The sequence below is a fragment of the Adiantum capillus-veneris genome, chromosome 10 (genome assembly GCF_014529385.1).
Source record: "Adiantum capillus-veneris isolate H3 chromosome 10, ASM1452938v2, whole genome shotgun sequence".
NCBI lineage: Eukaryota > Viridiplantae > Streptophyta > Polypodiopsida > Polypodiales > Pteridaceae > Adiantum > Adiantum capillus-veneris.
Genome location: NC_140940.1, coordinates 24753507 through 24765941, shown reverse-complemented (window position 1 = coordinate 24765941; position 12435 = coordinate 24753507). Strand labels below are relative to the sequence as shown.

At 41.6% G+C, this 12435-nt stretch overlaps 1 protein-coding gene across 1 annotated transcript in view; it reads right to left on the bottom strand.

The window, feature by feature from the left end:
- Window positions 1-3138: 3138 nt before the first annotated feature.
- Window positions 3139-12435, bottom strand: part of LOC147448560 (uncharacterized) — a 28317-nt gene continuing 19020 nt past the window's right edge. The window contains exon 14 of the mRNA XM_086521122.1: window positions 3139-4526. The gene's annotated coding sequence lies outside the window, so the exon portion shown is untranslated. The remainder of the gene's footprint in view (window positions 4527-12435) is intronic.

Below are 12435 nucleotides of genomic sequence, written 5' to 3'. Positions count from 1 at the left end.
ATACAATGAGGACTTTCCTCCACATACAATAGTCTGTGTTTGTATTTTGTATACTCGTGGAGGATTGCCCAATATGTATTAAATATGTACTTTTGCAAGCACAAAAAGTTTTTTGGGTTTCTTGCTATCGATTAAAATCCACAAATGGAAGATTTGCTCATCCGGCAAGTCAAGAAAGAAATGGAATGTTCCAACAATGTAGGGGCTTCTTTTGAAATGCCAGAATTCATGCAATCTAGCATCTTGCAAATGGTGAGATTACTAGTGGAGGCCCTTGAAAAAATCTCCCCCCATAAAATGCTTTGGTTGACATGTACCTCGCATGTTAAAATAGTAGCAAATGAGAAATAAAGAATTTGCTTTTGATGCAATAATGTATGGTTGCTTATAAAAGGGATGTGGTGTTATGAAAGAAGTATGGGATTTAGTAAATGACTCGAAAAAGAATCTTGTGCTTTCATTTGCCTTGATCAAAACACTTGTTTTGTATGTGGTGTATTCATGAACCACAAAAATTGGTTTATGAGCTTCACATTTAGATGGGTGAAAATATATCAAACGCCCAGTCTTTGCAATGCTTTTGCGTACATGTATTTCAAATGTTTGGAGTTTCGTTAGCTCAAAATATTTTTTAGGAGGTACTCGTTCAAGAGTGCTCTCTTGAAATGCATTTATTGCAAGATTTGCCCATCAAGGATTGGATTCATTGACTCCTAATTCAAGGTGTGGCCTCTTGAGCTGCTTTTGCAACTCTCTCTCTCTCTCTCTCTCTCTCTCTCTCTCTCTCTCATATGGCTGTACTTTAAGTCGCAAGTCACTGGTCTTTGGCAAACACACTTTGTATGAGCCTTGGTACACATTACCTCAATCCTGACTTAAATTTTAAAAGACTAGATTTCTTTACGGTAAGAATGCAAGAAAGAATACAACAATAAACCTTATGCTGAATTAAATTGACTATAGAGAGCTTAATGGGTAGAGTTTATACATAAGTTTACTATTCTAATTATATTAAAGAAGTAAACCTAATGTCGTGGCAAATGAACTTTGACTCAAAAGGCCACACTTGCAAATCATCATGAATTCAAAATCCTCTTCATTTTTCGGGAATGTATCTTAAGACCAGTAAGCATACTATTCTAACTATATTAAAGAGAAGTAAACCTAATGTCACGGCAAATAAACTGACTCAAAGCCAACACTTGCAAATCAAGAATGAAAATTCCTTTTTCAATCGTTAAGCAACTTGCACTCCAACTAATGGCCTTGTTTTCAGACCTCAATTGAATAGCCGACAAGCTTACAATGTGTGTTTTGTCATGCCATATATTATATATATGTCAACATCAATCAAGTCAAGCCTGGGGCTGCTATTTGAGGGGCATTCTATCCATTCTGGTGTATTTTGCCTGTTTTTAAACGTGAACTATCCTACAATACAAGCCAATACTTGTAAGGACACTTAAACTAACCTATTTAATAACCATATGGCTTCATTTTACAATGTTGGGGACAACATACCATTAAAAGGGTCAAGAAATGAGCAACCATTGTAGAGGGATATGCTTTGGCTTTCTTTTAGACTATAGGTGTTTTCAATAACCCAGGTAAGCTCATTTGGTATGCGCTTGACTATCAATTTTAGTCATGTTCTTATCACCCAGGTTATTTATAGAAAGCTGCCTATTACATAAAAGCAATTTAGAAAGCCCCGAACCATGGAAAATTTACATAGAGGAATTCAACATTCGTCTCCAAGATCCTATCACATATAGCAAAAGCATAAAGCAAGTAAAACAAGAGAAGTCACGCTCTCAAAAACCTCACAAGGTGCAGACCATGAAATTATGATAGCATATGCCAATCCACTTACCAATACATTGCATCCTAATTTACACACGCACAAAAAAAGAGGAAGATCGAATCACATAGCTGAAACATAAAGGACATAAAACGAGGGAAGTTATGATAGGCCAGTGCCCCCGAAACCTTGGAAGGCACAGACCATGGAATCAGGTTAGCGTATGCCAATCCACCTTCGCATACATTGCATCCTAAGTACGGCCAAGACTCGGCTTCATTAATTAAAAAGCACTACTAAGATATTCACCACTAACAGCATCACTGCTATGGACGTCTTTGCACATACCATATGTGAACGAAATCACAAGAGCCCTCAATCAAGCCCAAAAGAAAAGAGCAAGCCTACGCTGTCATCAGGACTGACATACTATATGTGAGAGCTCAACAACAGTTCTATGAACGCTCAAATCAGCATGTCTAGTATACGACCTACAAGTGTAAACTGAAGCTCAAAACAACGAGTACTCAACTTTAAAGACATCACAAGTCGAATTCACAAGAAGCATAGGACAAAAGTAAAGTTTAAATCCTACACACAGGCAAAAGACGAGAAAATTCTGGATCTTAATGTAAACTAAAAATAAAATGCGAATCTATTGTTTCCCACTTTGAACAAGAGAAAACATAACCAAAGTAATTCAATGCTGAAAAATGCGACTTTCTTGTCCAAACAGGAAGAATAAAACCGTCACTACATGATGCATAACCTGGACAAGCGTTGAATAGAGTTCGTTCATGTGCTCTAAAAAACCAGTTTCCATCACTGCGAGGGTGATGGAAAACTCTGCCAAGATAAAGGCTAACATGTGCCAAGTATGCCACAAGCCCTCGATCAGATGGAAATTGTGGAGACAGAAACTACACGATGTCAGAAAAGGTTAAAAGAAATTCTCTGACCGGTAATACCACCTGTAGTCAACACCATACAGACATAGAATCACTATCACAAAGGGAACAAACCCTACCTAGTATGATATTGCTATATTAGGGGACAAACGTCAAGAACAGTCCGAACTCCTTTTAAGCCCTTGAAATGAAATTTACGTGAAGCTGGCAAGTCCCCTTCTGCAAATAATGCCTGGTATGTTGAAAATAGTAACTCCCAACCAACCAGTAATCAGGCATTACAACTTCCGTGTCCTCTTCAAATGGCAAGCCCTCCTCCAAATCTGACAATAGACTCAACTGACAAACGACAAGCGTTCGAGCAAATCATAATGTGTGGCATTGTCAAAAAAATTCTTACTAAAGTAATCTTTGAACTTGGATCGTCCCCACATAACAACATGTTCACAACATGTAAATGTGTGCTTTTTCTCCTGACCTACCGATTTTGGGCAAAAAAATAATATACGGACAAAATTCATACATGTACCTTCAAATTACATGGACTAAAACACACAATAAGGAGAGACATGTCATAAATGAAAGAAGATTCAGTTAGATAAAAGATTATCTACAATAAATTGAACAAAGGGAAGCAAAGTGAGAGAAGCGATTTAAACATTAACATAACAACATGACCATCACAAGGGACGAAGTCCAAAAGACTTATAGAAGTCGTTGGTGTAGTTTCTTAATTCCAGAATAATACAACAGAATAAAGAATGCTAAGGCATGACATGCAAAATCTTCACAACTTAAGGCATGTGACCTTCATTTCACTAATCACTCTGCTTTCATTGTTCGATCTTGCCAAATTAACTTTATTGTCAGAAAAGAGTTCACAGATTCAAAATGATCTACAAGGAAGTTCCAGCCTTGCAATATTGCAGATACTTTTTGGAACGTGGCTCTTGTAATTCAGTGTGTTATGCATTACACAAAGCGGCCCCACAAGCATTTGAATCGCTACAGGACTTGGTTTTGGATTGTTCCTATAGTACCATTTGTCCACCAAGGTGGTCATGGTGGTACACATCCATTTAGACAGAGGTACATTTAACGTATATAATTATTTAAAATAGCTTGTATCTTTACTTGTATGTATCTTTACTTGTCACTCAGTTGGAAGGACCCTTATATATACCTTCATAAGGACAGAATAAGTCTGAACTTACAAATTATGGGTGGTGGTAAAACCCCACCAAAAACCACCAGACGGACACGCAATATGTTTGTCGAAGCCCTGCCTTCGCTTACACTCGATGGAGATACAATAGTTATTCCTAGAGCGGTTCAACCATGCAAGGAGCTTCATATAGAATCCACATTGAAAGATGTCACACACCATTGAAAGATAGGATGCGGTGCCTCAAGTAGGGATGTAACTCAACCAGGTGAAGGAATGGCTTGCTCTGCTGCTCGTGTACCAAATGAACCTGGTATTAAAAAAACGATAATTCTCCTTCTTGCTATACACAACAACCAATGGCCGCATCCGTGGTCTTCGCACTGCAGCGCTCGTAAGCTGCCTGCTAGCCTCCTCTGTCGTCGACATCTGGGTGCCACACATAGCTGACCATGAGGGGCTTCCCATTAAACATGGCCTTCACATGTAGAACAAGGGACGAACGCAACCGAGGACAAGGATGAGGGCGAAGATGCTAAAGAGAGATACCAAGAACCCAGCAACCAATCTTCAAAGGGAAGGCACCGAATCCAGGAAAGAATTCTTGGATGCTGAAGAAATCAGTCCACTTGCTGGAGGTGGCTACTGTAGACTGCAAAATTGAGCGCATCTCAACCAGGAAGGCAAGAATGGGATCATTGTAGAAGAACACGGGGAGAGGGTTTGTGTTGGGGGGGGAGATCCCACACAAAACTACGAACATACAAACACAGAGTAAAACAAGCACACAACAAAAGAATCCCACCCACACACCAAGCACGCATCCAATGCTCACCACACCCGCCCACCCATACAAAAACAAGAGGAAACACCTAAAAGAAGAAACACAAACACAAACACAAACACGCAAGCCGAGGGGCCTACCACTAAGGGTGGTGAGGGCAAGAGTGCAGGTAGGAGGAGGCAACAAATCTGGAGCAGGGAGCAGCACCGAGGGCAACAGGGGGACAGGGTGCCAGCCAGGCATGGAGAGGCACCTGCAGCACGGGCTGTCATTGAAACGTCAACAATGTGGGTTGAGTAACTGTGCAAAGCAAGAGGTAACGAGCAACCATTTGCACCAGACCCGAAAGCAAGGGCAGGCAAAACTGCAGCAGCTAGCCCACCAAACAAGGGCCGCAAAGAGGGAATGCGCCCAACAACAGGCTAGCACTGGCACTGGCAAGGGGTATCTACACACACTGGCCCTAGCACCCATTGCCAAAGAATCTCAAATATCACCTTCCTTCATCCAGCCGGCACCAGACCACAACCACTACAGCAAACATCCAAAATCTACAACAAATTGCATCACCTATAGAGAAGAATCACACCTCGACAGTCCTCAACTAGCATGAACAGCAACATGAAGTAGGATAAGGGGCGAGAGCTAAAATTGTAGACTTCATTTAAACATTGGATAAGGAAATATCGCTAAAGCCCAAAAAAACAAGTGAGGTGTTAAAGACAACAAACACACACAGAGTGACACACACAAACAAGATGCAAGAAAACACAGCCACAAGAGCGAGAAAAGAAAACACAACCATAGCAAAACAATAAATATTCAAAAAAAACACAGCTTTCTTGAAAAGAACTCGCATGCCCTAAAATTAGGGGGTGGACAGAGTGGTGAGACATATATGCTAAGACATAAAGAGAAGCACCTAAGGCAATACAGAGTACCTAGGCGCGAGGGTACCAGCACGACGCCCCAACTGTACATGCTTGGACACTCCAAGCGAGAAATCAATAGCAGCACACAGAGAGAAAATACTGAACTTTATGAGAGGGGGGGGGGGGGGGGGGGGGGGGGATGACACAACATGGCAGAGGTCCACGCCCAGACGCACTGGCCCCAAAGACTAGCGCCCCTTCCGGTATTTCCTTATTCTTAAGTCTTCAAGGTACAACTCCCAAGGGTCCTTTGCTCTCAGACTCTGCATACAATTGCTCTCCAGAGTCCAGAGTGAGGCCCTAAGGTCCTTTATTAACTATATAAGGGTTGCCTATAAGCAAAGCCCCAAAAGCACTAAACCCCAAAAGCATCTACTCCAAAAGCTAGCGCTAGTAAACTCCAAAAGCTGCCAACGAAAATTGCGAAAATCTGTACAGCATGCCACGTGGCACAGCCAGCACAATTCGCGGAATTTCCATATAGCCACTGCCACGTCAACATCCGTACAATATGCCACGTCAGTATGTCAACATACTTTACAAAAATCATCCTCAGAGTTCAAGCTTTGGATTTTTAAGGTTTTAGGCCCCACAGCCGGTGCTCATAAGTTTTTTAAGTTGATAGGCCTCTACTGGGTTCAGTTCCTCTTGTCCACTATGCCATTTTTCTTCAAGTTGGAAATGCCACATCATCACTTTGTGACATTTTCCTCCCCCCCCTTGAAAGAATTGTGATCGCCCACAATTACGCCTACAAAAACAGCAAGAGGACGGAAACTTTCTTTAGTAGACACCGACTCTTATGTACTCATATGCACTAGACTCCACTAATCCAGTACTTCTACATAGACATCAATCACTGAGGAATCACTTTTTTGTCGAGGGTCTTAGATACAAATCATGATCATTCTAACCATTTAGTAATCACATCCAGACGGCTAATCTTTTCACGGATGTCTTGATCTACTAAATCTTGTTACTATCAAATTCATATCCTTTCTTCACATTTCAAGCAAACCATGCCCATGACCATCCTCACAAGACAATACATTCACAAAGCATGCAGTTTACAAAATCACACACTTAGTTCACACTGAACATCGTGTTTCAATCATTCATCTAGCAATCTCATCCCGTCACGAACTCTTGATGCACCTAGATCACTGTGTAGCAATCTCATCCTTCCGGAACTCTTAATGCACTCACATTAGTATCCAGTCATCTCATCTCGATCGACATCTTGATAGACTAGAGTGTTATTTAATTCACATTCAGTACTCATGTAGTTAGTCATCACATCTAAATCTCCCTGATATCTAACAGATGTGTAGATGCACTAAGTTCAAATCATTCATCAAAGAAAATGCTGCAGACATTTCATCTTTCTCTACATGTCTCTATCAATACACACATGAAAGAGCACATGTTTCATAATTAAGAAAATTTCCAATGCAATGCACATCTGTTCATAAAGTCATTCCACTGAACCTGTCAGTCTGTCACTACCTTAAAGTCTCAAAGAGAAATTAGTGACTTTATTTTGTGACAAAAAAATGGAGTGGCTCCCCTCTTGTGCAGTCCGCACCGCACCAGATTTAACTTGTTGATTCATCGGTGACTTTTGGCATAGACACTCCTAACGGCCATAAAGCTTCAAGGTGCAGCTCTCTCTGAAGAGAATTTGCGAGGTTCTGCTCCTCCATCTACTTGCATCGAGGGCCAAAAAGTACCCTTGACCAAATTATTCGGTGGACCTAGCTTACCTTTCTGTTATGCCCTGTGACCTGTTGGTATCCCTATTGGCCTCCCCTGTCCTTGGCACCTCAAATTGGATCTGTGGATTCTTTAATCAACCAATTGATTCCCTTTACTTTCTTTCCTTGTACCCTAAACCCTAAACCTCGTTGGCCTCCCCTATCCGATGTCACGTCAGTCTCAATCGTTAAAACCCTATCATTTGATTCCCTTTCTTCTACGGAATCCTATGATAACCTTGCATGTGATTCCCTAGTTCGTCTGAACCCTTGGATGCACGACCATCTGATTCCCTAAATGCTCCAAAATCTTGTGATGAGTTGTCATCTGGTCCCCTAATTAATTCTTTGCACTGAAAGACTCTTGCCCTGTTGAGGTGGATATTGTCTTGTTTGTAGGATAAGTCAAGGAGCCGGCATGCATTCCAAATCCTTGCTTAGCATGTCCCATAAATCTGTGAATTGACAATATAAGTATCCCAAAAACTCTGAAAGTAGTCATCCACCTGTCTTTCTTAGTCATCCTCAGATGATGCCAAGCTGTGATCACATCTTCTTCATATTTGTCGGATATCCAAGTTGACGTGAATATTCTCTTGAATTTTTACCCACGTTGTAGGTGCTTCTCCGTGTAACATAAGAGTAGACCACCATGTTTGTGCATTTCTTTTCAAGTAAGATGCCGCCCTTCGCACCTTGGAGCGTTCTGAGAACCGACCTCTTGAGAAGGCGACGTCAAACTGCTGTATAAACTCAAGGGCTCGATGGGTGTCTTGGTAGCTTGAAAACGTGCCAAACCTGACACCCTCACCCTTCCTTGTCTTCTTACTCATCTATTCATTGTCAGAAGAGGACCAAACTGCTTGATGGCCACCCATGCCTTCTAGACTTTTTCAGAAATTTGCTTTTCTTGCTTTTTCTCCACTTCTTTCGCCTTTTCTCATCCCCACTGGAACTAGACGACGAACTATCGAAACTCTCTGAAGACAAAAAAAAAATTAGGATCGTCCTCTAAACAAACATGATTCTTGGATCTGCTTGCTACCTCGAGAGTCGACTTCCAGCCCAAATAACAGGGGATCCATTGATTTCCTCTTCTTACAAGAGTGCTTGGGTAGGACAGCTCAAGAGAGCACAAAACCAGTTTGAGATTATTACAAACTTAAATGCCACAACTAGCAATAGACTAACACACCTCTTTGCCCTCGTCATCATAATAACTATTCTAAGCGAATCGTTGCCTCCTTGTACCTCACGAATGTAGAAAGGCAAAGGTGTGTGAAACTTGGTTGGCATAGTTGTTGGGTAAGCTCTACCCCACCAGCAATCATACATGGGGCAATGTGCAACTAGTCTCTACATCATTCCACAAGCACCTCGTGTCAACTACTCCCAAGCATTTTTTTCTTCTACCTCTACACTGTTCCACCAAGAGCATGGCTATACATAACTTCATTGCAAGTAAGGTTAGAGATCATGATGGATTAAATGTTGAGCATAGTACATGAGGCTATGCATGAAGTCACTTCAAGCAAGGCTAGCGATCATGATGAAATAAGTGTTGAACATCTTCTACATCCTCAAGATATGTTTGCATTACTCTTGTGAAGGTTTTCCTAAGAGCTAGAGGACACACAATTGTGTCTATACACAAGATTGAGATCCTATTTGCTCTTTTTGGAGTTTACAATGCTAGCTTTTGTGAGCAGATGCTTTCGGGTTGCTGTGCTTTTAAAATAGAATCTTTCAAGGCTCTCCTCTTAAGCAACTCTTGTATTGTTTATAAGGATCCTACGGCCTCACTCTGCAGAGCATTTGGACGTAGAGTCTGATAGAGAAACGTCGAAAGGGACGCCAATCTCTAGGGCCAGTGCATCTGGATGCGGCACTCCATGCCACGTTGCTCTCTCATTCATGAAGTTCGGTGATTTTGCAATTTTTGTGCGTGTGTTGCTATTTAATTCTCGCTTGGAGTGTCCAAGCCCATAACAATGGTATCCGAGCTCAAAAAGATTCTTATTCTACGGAGAATCCAATCCCTTCTGCAGCAAACATATGTTCTCAAGAATCTGACAAAGCAATCAAGATTTTGGTTGTCAAAGAATCTTGGTGTGCTGCCTCGGACTTATTAGCCACTCCCCCCCTTGGTCAATCGCACACCGGACGCGCTACCATCTTCATCGCTCTGTCCAAAGAGGCATAAACCATAAACCAACCATGGACAAATTTTCGGCGGGGGAGTTTGACAAATCTGAGTACAAACATCAAGTCCAGGTTAACTCGTGTGTGAAAAGATTGATGAAGTACTCTCATAACCCCAAACATGTGACGCATCTGAAGACTAACCCGATGGATGAGATTATGTCACGTCATTCAAACAATCCATTTCTGAACTCACACGAGATGGCAAGAGGCCATTAATTCTCCTCTCAAGTCATAAAGAAAGTTGAAAGGACAAACAAGTGCAGAAAAGCGGAAATTGTACTCGCAGGAAGAGCTGGACAGAGCTCTTCAAAAGAAGACGAACCATATAATGAAAGGCTTGAAGCACTCTCAGAAGAAGAGGAAATCGATGGATTTCCCCATCTATTTGGTCCGAAAATCGACTTTAGAGGTGGCAAGCAAACCTAAGAAGCGTGTTCGTTTCAAGGATGATCCTGATTTTTCTTCGTGTTCAGAGAGCTCGGACCAACAGATCCCAAGGCACAAGAAAAGAACAGAAAGGTAAGCTAGGTCCACCGGATAATTTGGTCAAGGGTACTTCTTGGCCCTCGATGCAAAGTGGATGGAGGAGGAGAACATCAGAAATTTTCTTGAGAGAGAGCTGTACCTTAAAGCTTTAGGGCCATTCAGTGTCTATATCAGAAGTTGCCAATGAATCAAAGAGAGTTGTGCCTTCAAGCTTTTGGGCCATTAGCAGTGTTTATGCCAAAAGTTACCAATGAATCAACAGGTTGAATCTGGTACAGTGCGGACTGCACAAGAGGGGAGCCACTCCACTCCTTTGTCACAGATTCGCTAGATTGAATAAAGTCACTAATTTCTCGTTGAGTTTTAGGGTACTGACAGGCTGACAGTATTTTGCAGAATGACTTTATAAACAGATGTGCACTGAATTGGAAATTTCCTTGATTGAATTGAAAACATGTGCTCTTTCATGTGTGTATTGTCAGAGGCATGTAGAGAACGACGAAATGGCTGCAGCATTTTGTCTGATGAATGATTTGAATCTAGACATCTGTTAGAGATCAGCAAGATCTTGATGTGATGGCTAAGTAAATGTGAGATTCTAGTACATCAGAATGTCTATCAGAATAAGATGAGTGGATACTGGTATTAGTGCATCAAGAGTTCCGGAAGGATGAGATGGCTACACAGTGATCTAGGTGCATCAAGAGTTCTGGACGGAATGAGATGGCGAGGTTGAATGATTGAAAACACGGTATTCAATGTGACCTAAGTGTGTGATTTTGACAATTGCATGCTATGTGGATGTATTTTGTCTTGTGGGGATGGTCACGGGCATGGTTTGCTTGGTTGAAATGTGAAATGAAAGGATATGAGTTTGATAGTAACAAGATTTAGTAGATCAAGACATCCGTAAAAAAGATCAATGCGCTCTGGACATGATTGACAAATTGTTACAATGATCAAAATTTGTATCTGAGACCCTCGCCAAAAATGTGATTGATCAGTGACTGATGTCTATGTAGAAATATTGGATTGGTAGAGTCTAGTGCATAGAGTCAATATATATTGAAGAAAGTTTCTGTCCTTTGGCTGTTTCTGCAGGTGTAATCAAGGGCAATTACAATTCTTTCAAGAGGGGGGACTATCTCAAAGTGATGACGTGGCATGTCCAACTGGAAGAGAAATGGCCGGCTGGACAAGAGAAATTGAGCCGACCAACTGAGGAGCACCACCCGAGGGGCCTAAAACCCTAAAAACCAGAAGGTTGAACTTTGTAGCTAATTTCCATAAAATGCGTTGATACGCTGACATGGCAATCCATACGAACGATGACATGGTTGGACAGTACCGATTTTCCACCCTTCGCGTTATTGATGCCACGTGGCAGGCTATACAGATTTTCGCAAATTACGATGGCTGCTTTTGGAGTTTCCGATGCTAGCTTTTGAGAGCAAATGCTTTTGAGTTATTGCGCTTTTAAAACTGAAGCTTTTTGAAGCTTTGCGTTGAGGTAACCCTTGTTATGTTTACAAGGAACACAAGGCCTCAGTTTGCAGAGCATCTCGACGTAGAGCTTGTGAGCAAAGGACCCTCGAGAGTTATATTGTTGAGAGTATAATAATAAAGAAATATCAAAAGGGGCGCCAGTCTTTGGGGCTAGTGCATCTAAGCGTGGAACTCGGCCGTGCCGTGTCGACTCTCTCTCCCTCGTAAAGTTCATTGATTTTGTTATGTTTGTGTGTTGCTATTTATTTCTCAGTTGGAGTGTCCAAGCCTGTAAACCAGGCTACAACCGGAGCACGAACAAAATTGTGCTTATAAATAAGATAGGGATGGGATCTTGATTACAGAGGTGGACAAAAGAGGTGTAGATTAGAGCAACCGGACAAGTGTCAATCGAAGACTCTCTACTCTAAACCATAGTCCCACTAAGAGTTCATTGAGGAGGGTAGATTTTCAACAAGGCCGAAATATTGTTTACACATTTCCTTGAAGCCTTTAGCACTTGTCTCTTGGGCTATATTGATACCAAAGATGTATTAATCAAGCATGCCCAGAGAGATCAATATATAGGCAGATGGACACTCACTCAATTAATAAGTGACTTTAACATGACATTTATAGAAAATAGGTAGGGCAAACGGCTATAAAAGAGTCTCTTGGCGTTGAGTTTCTAAGACATTAGAACCGAGTACCCACAGGGGTATCAAGCGGCCATAGTTCTCCAACATCCCTAAAGTTTTCTCAGTACCATTGCCAACACCTTCAGTACTCAGTATTCAACATTTAGCCACTATGTCATCATATGTTTAAAGGAATTACTTCCTCTGGCAACAGAGCAAGGGAATCCTTGAGAGTGATTGGGACCCGACATGTAGTGTCACCTCTCTCTCTCTCTCT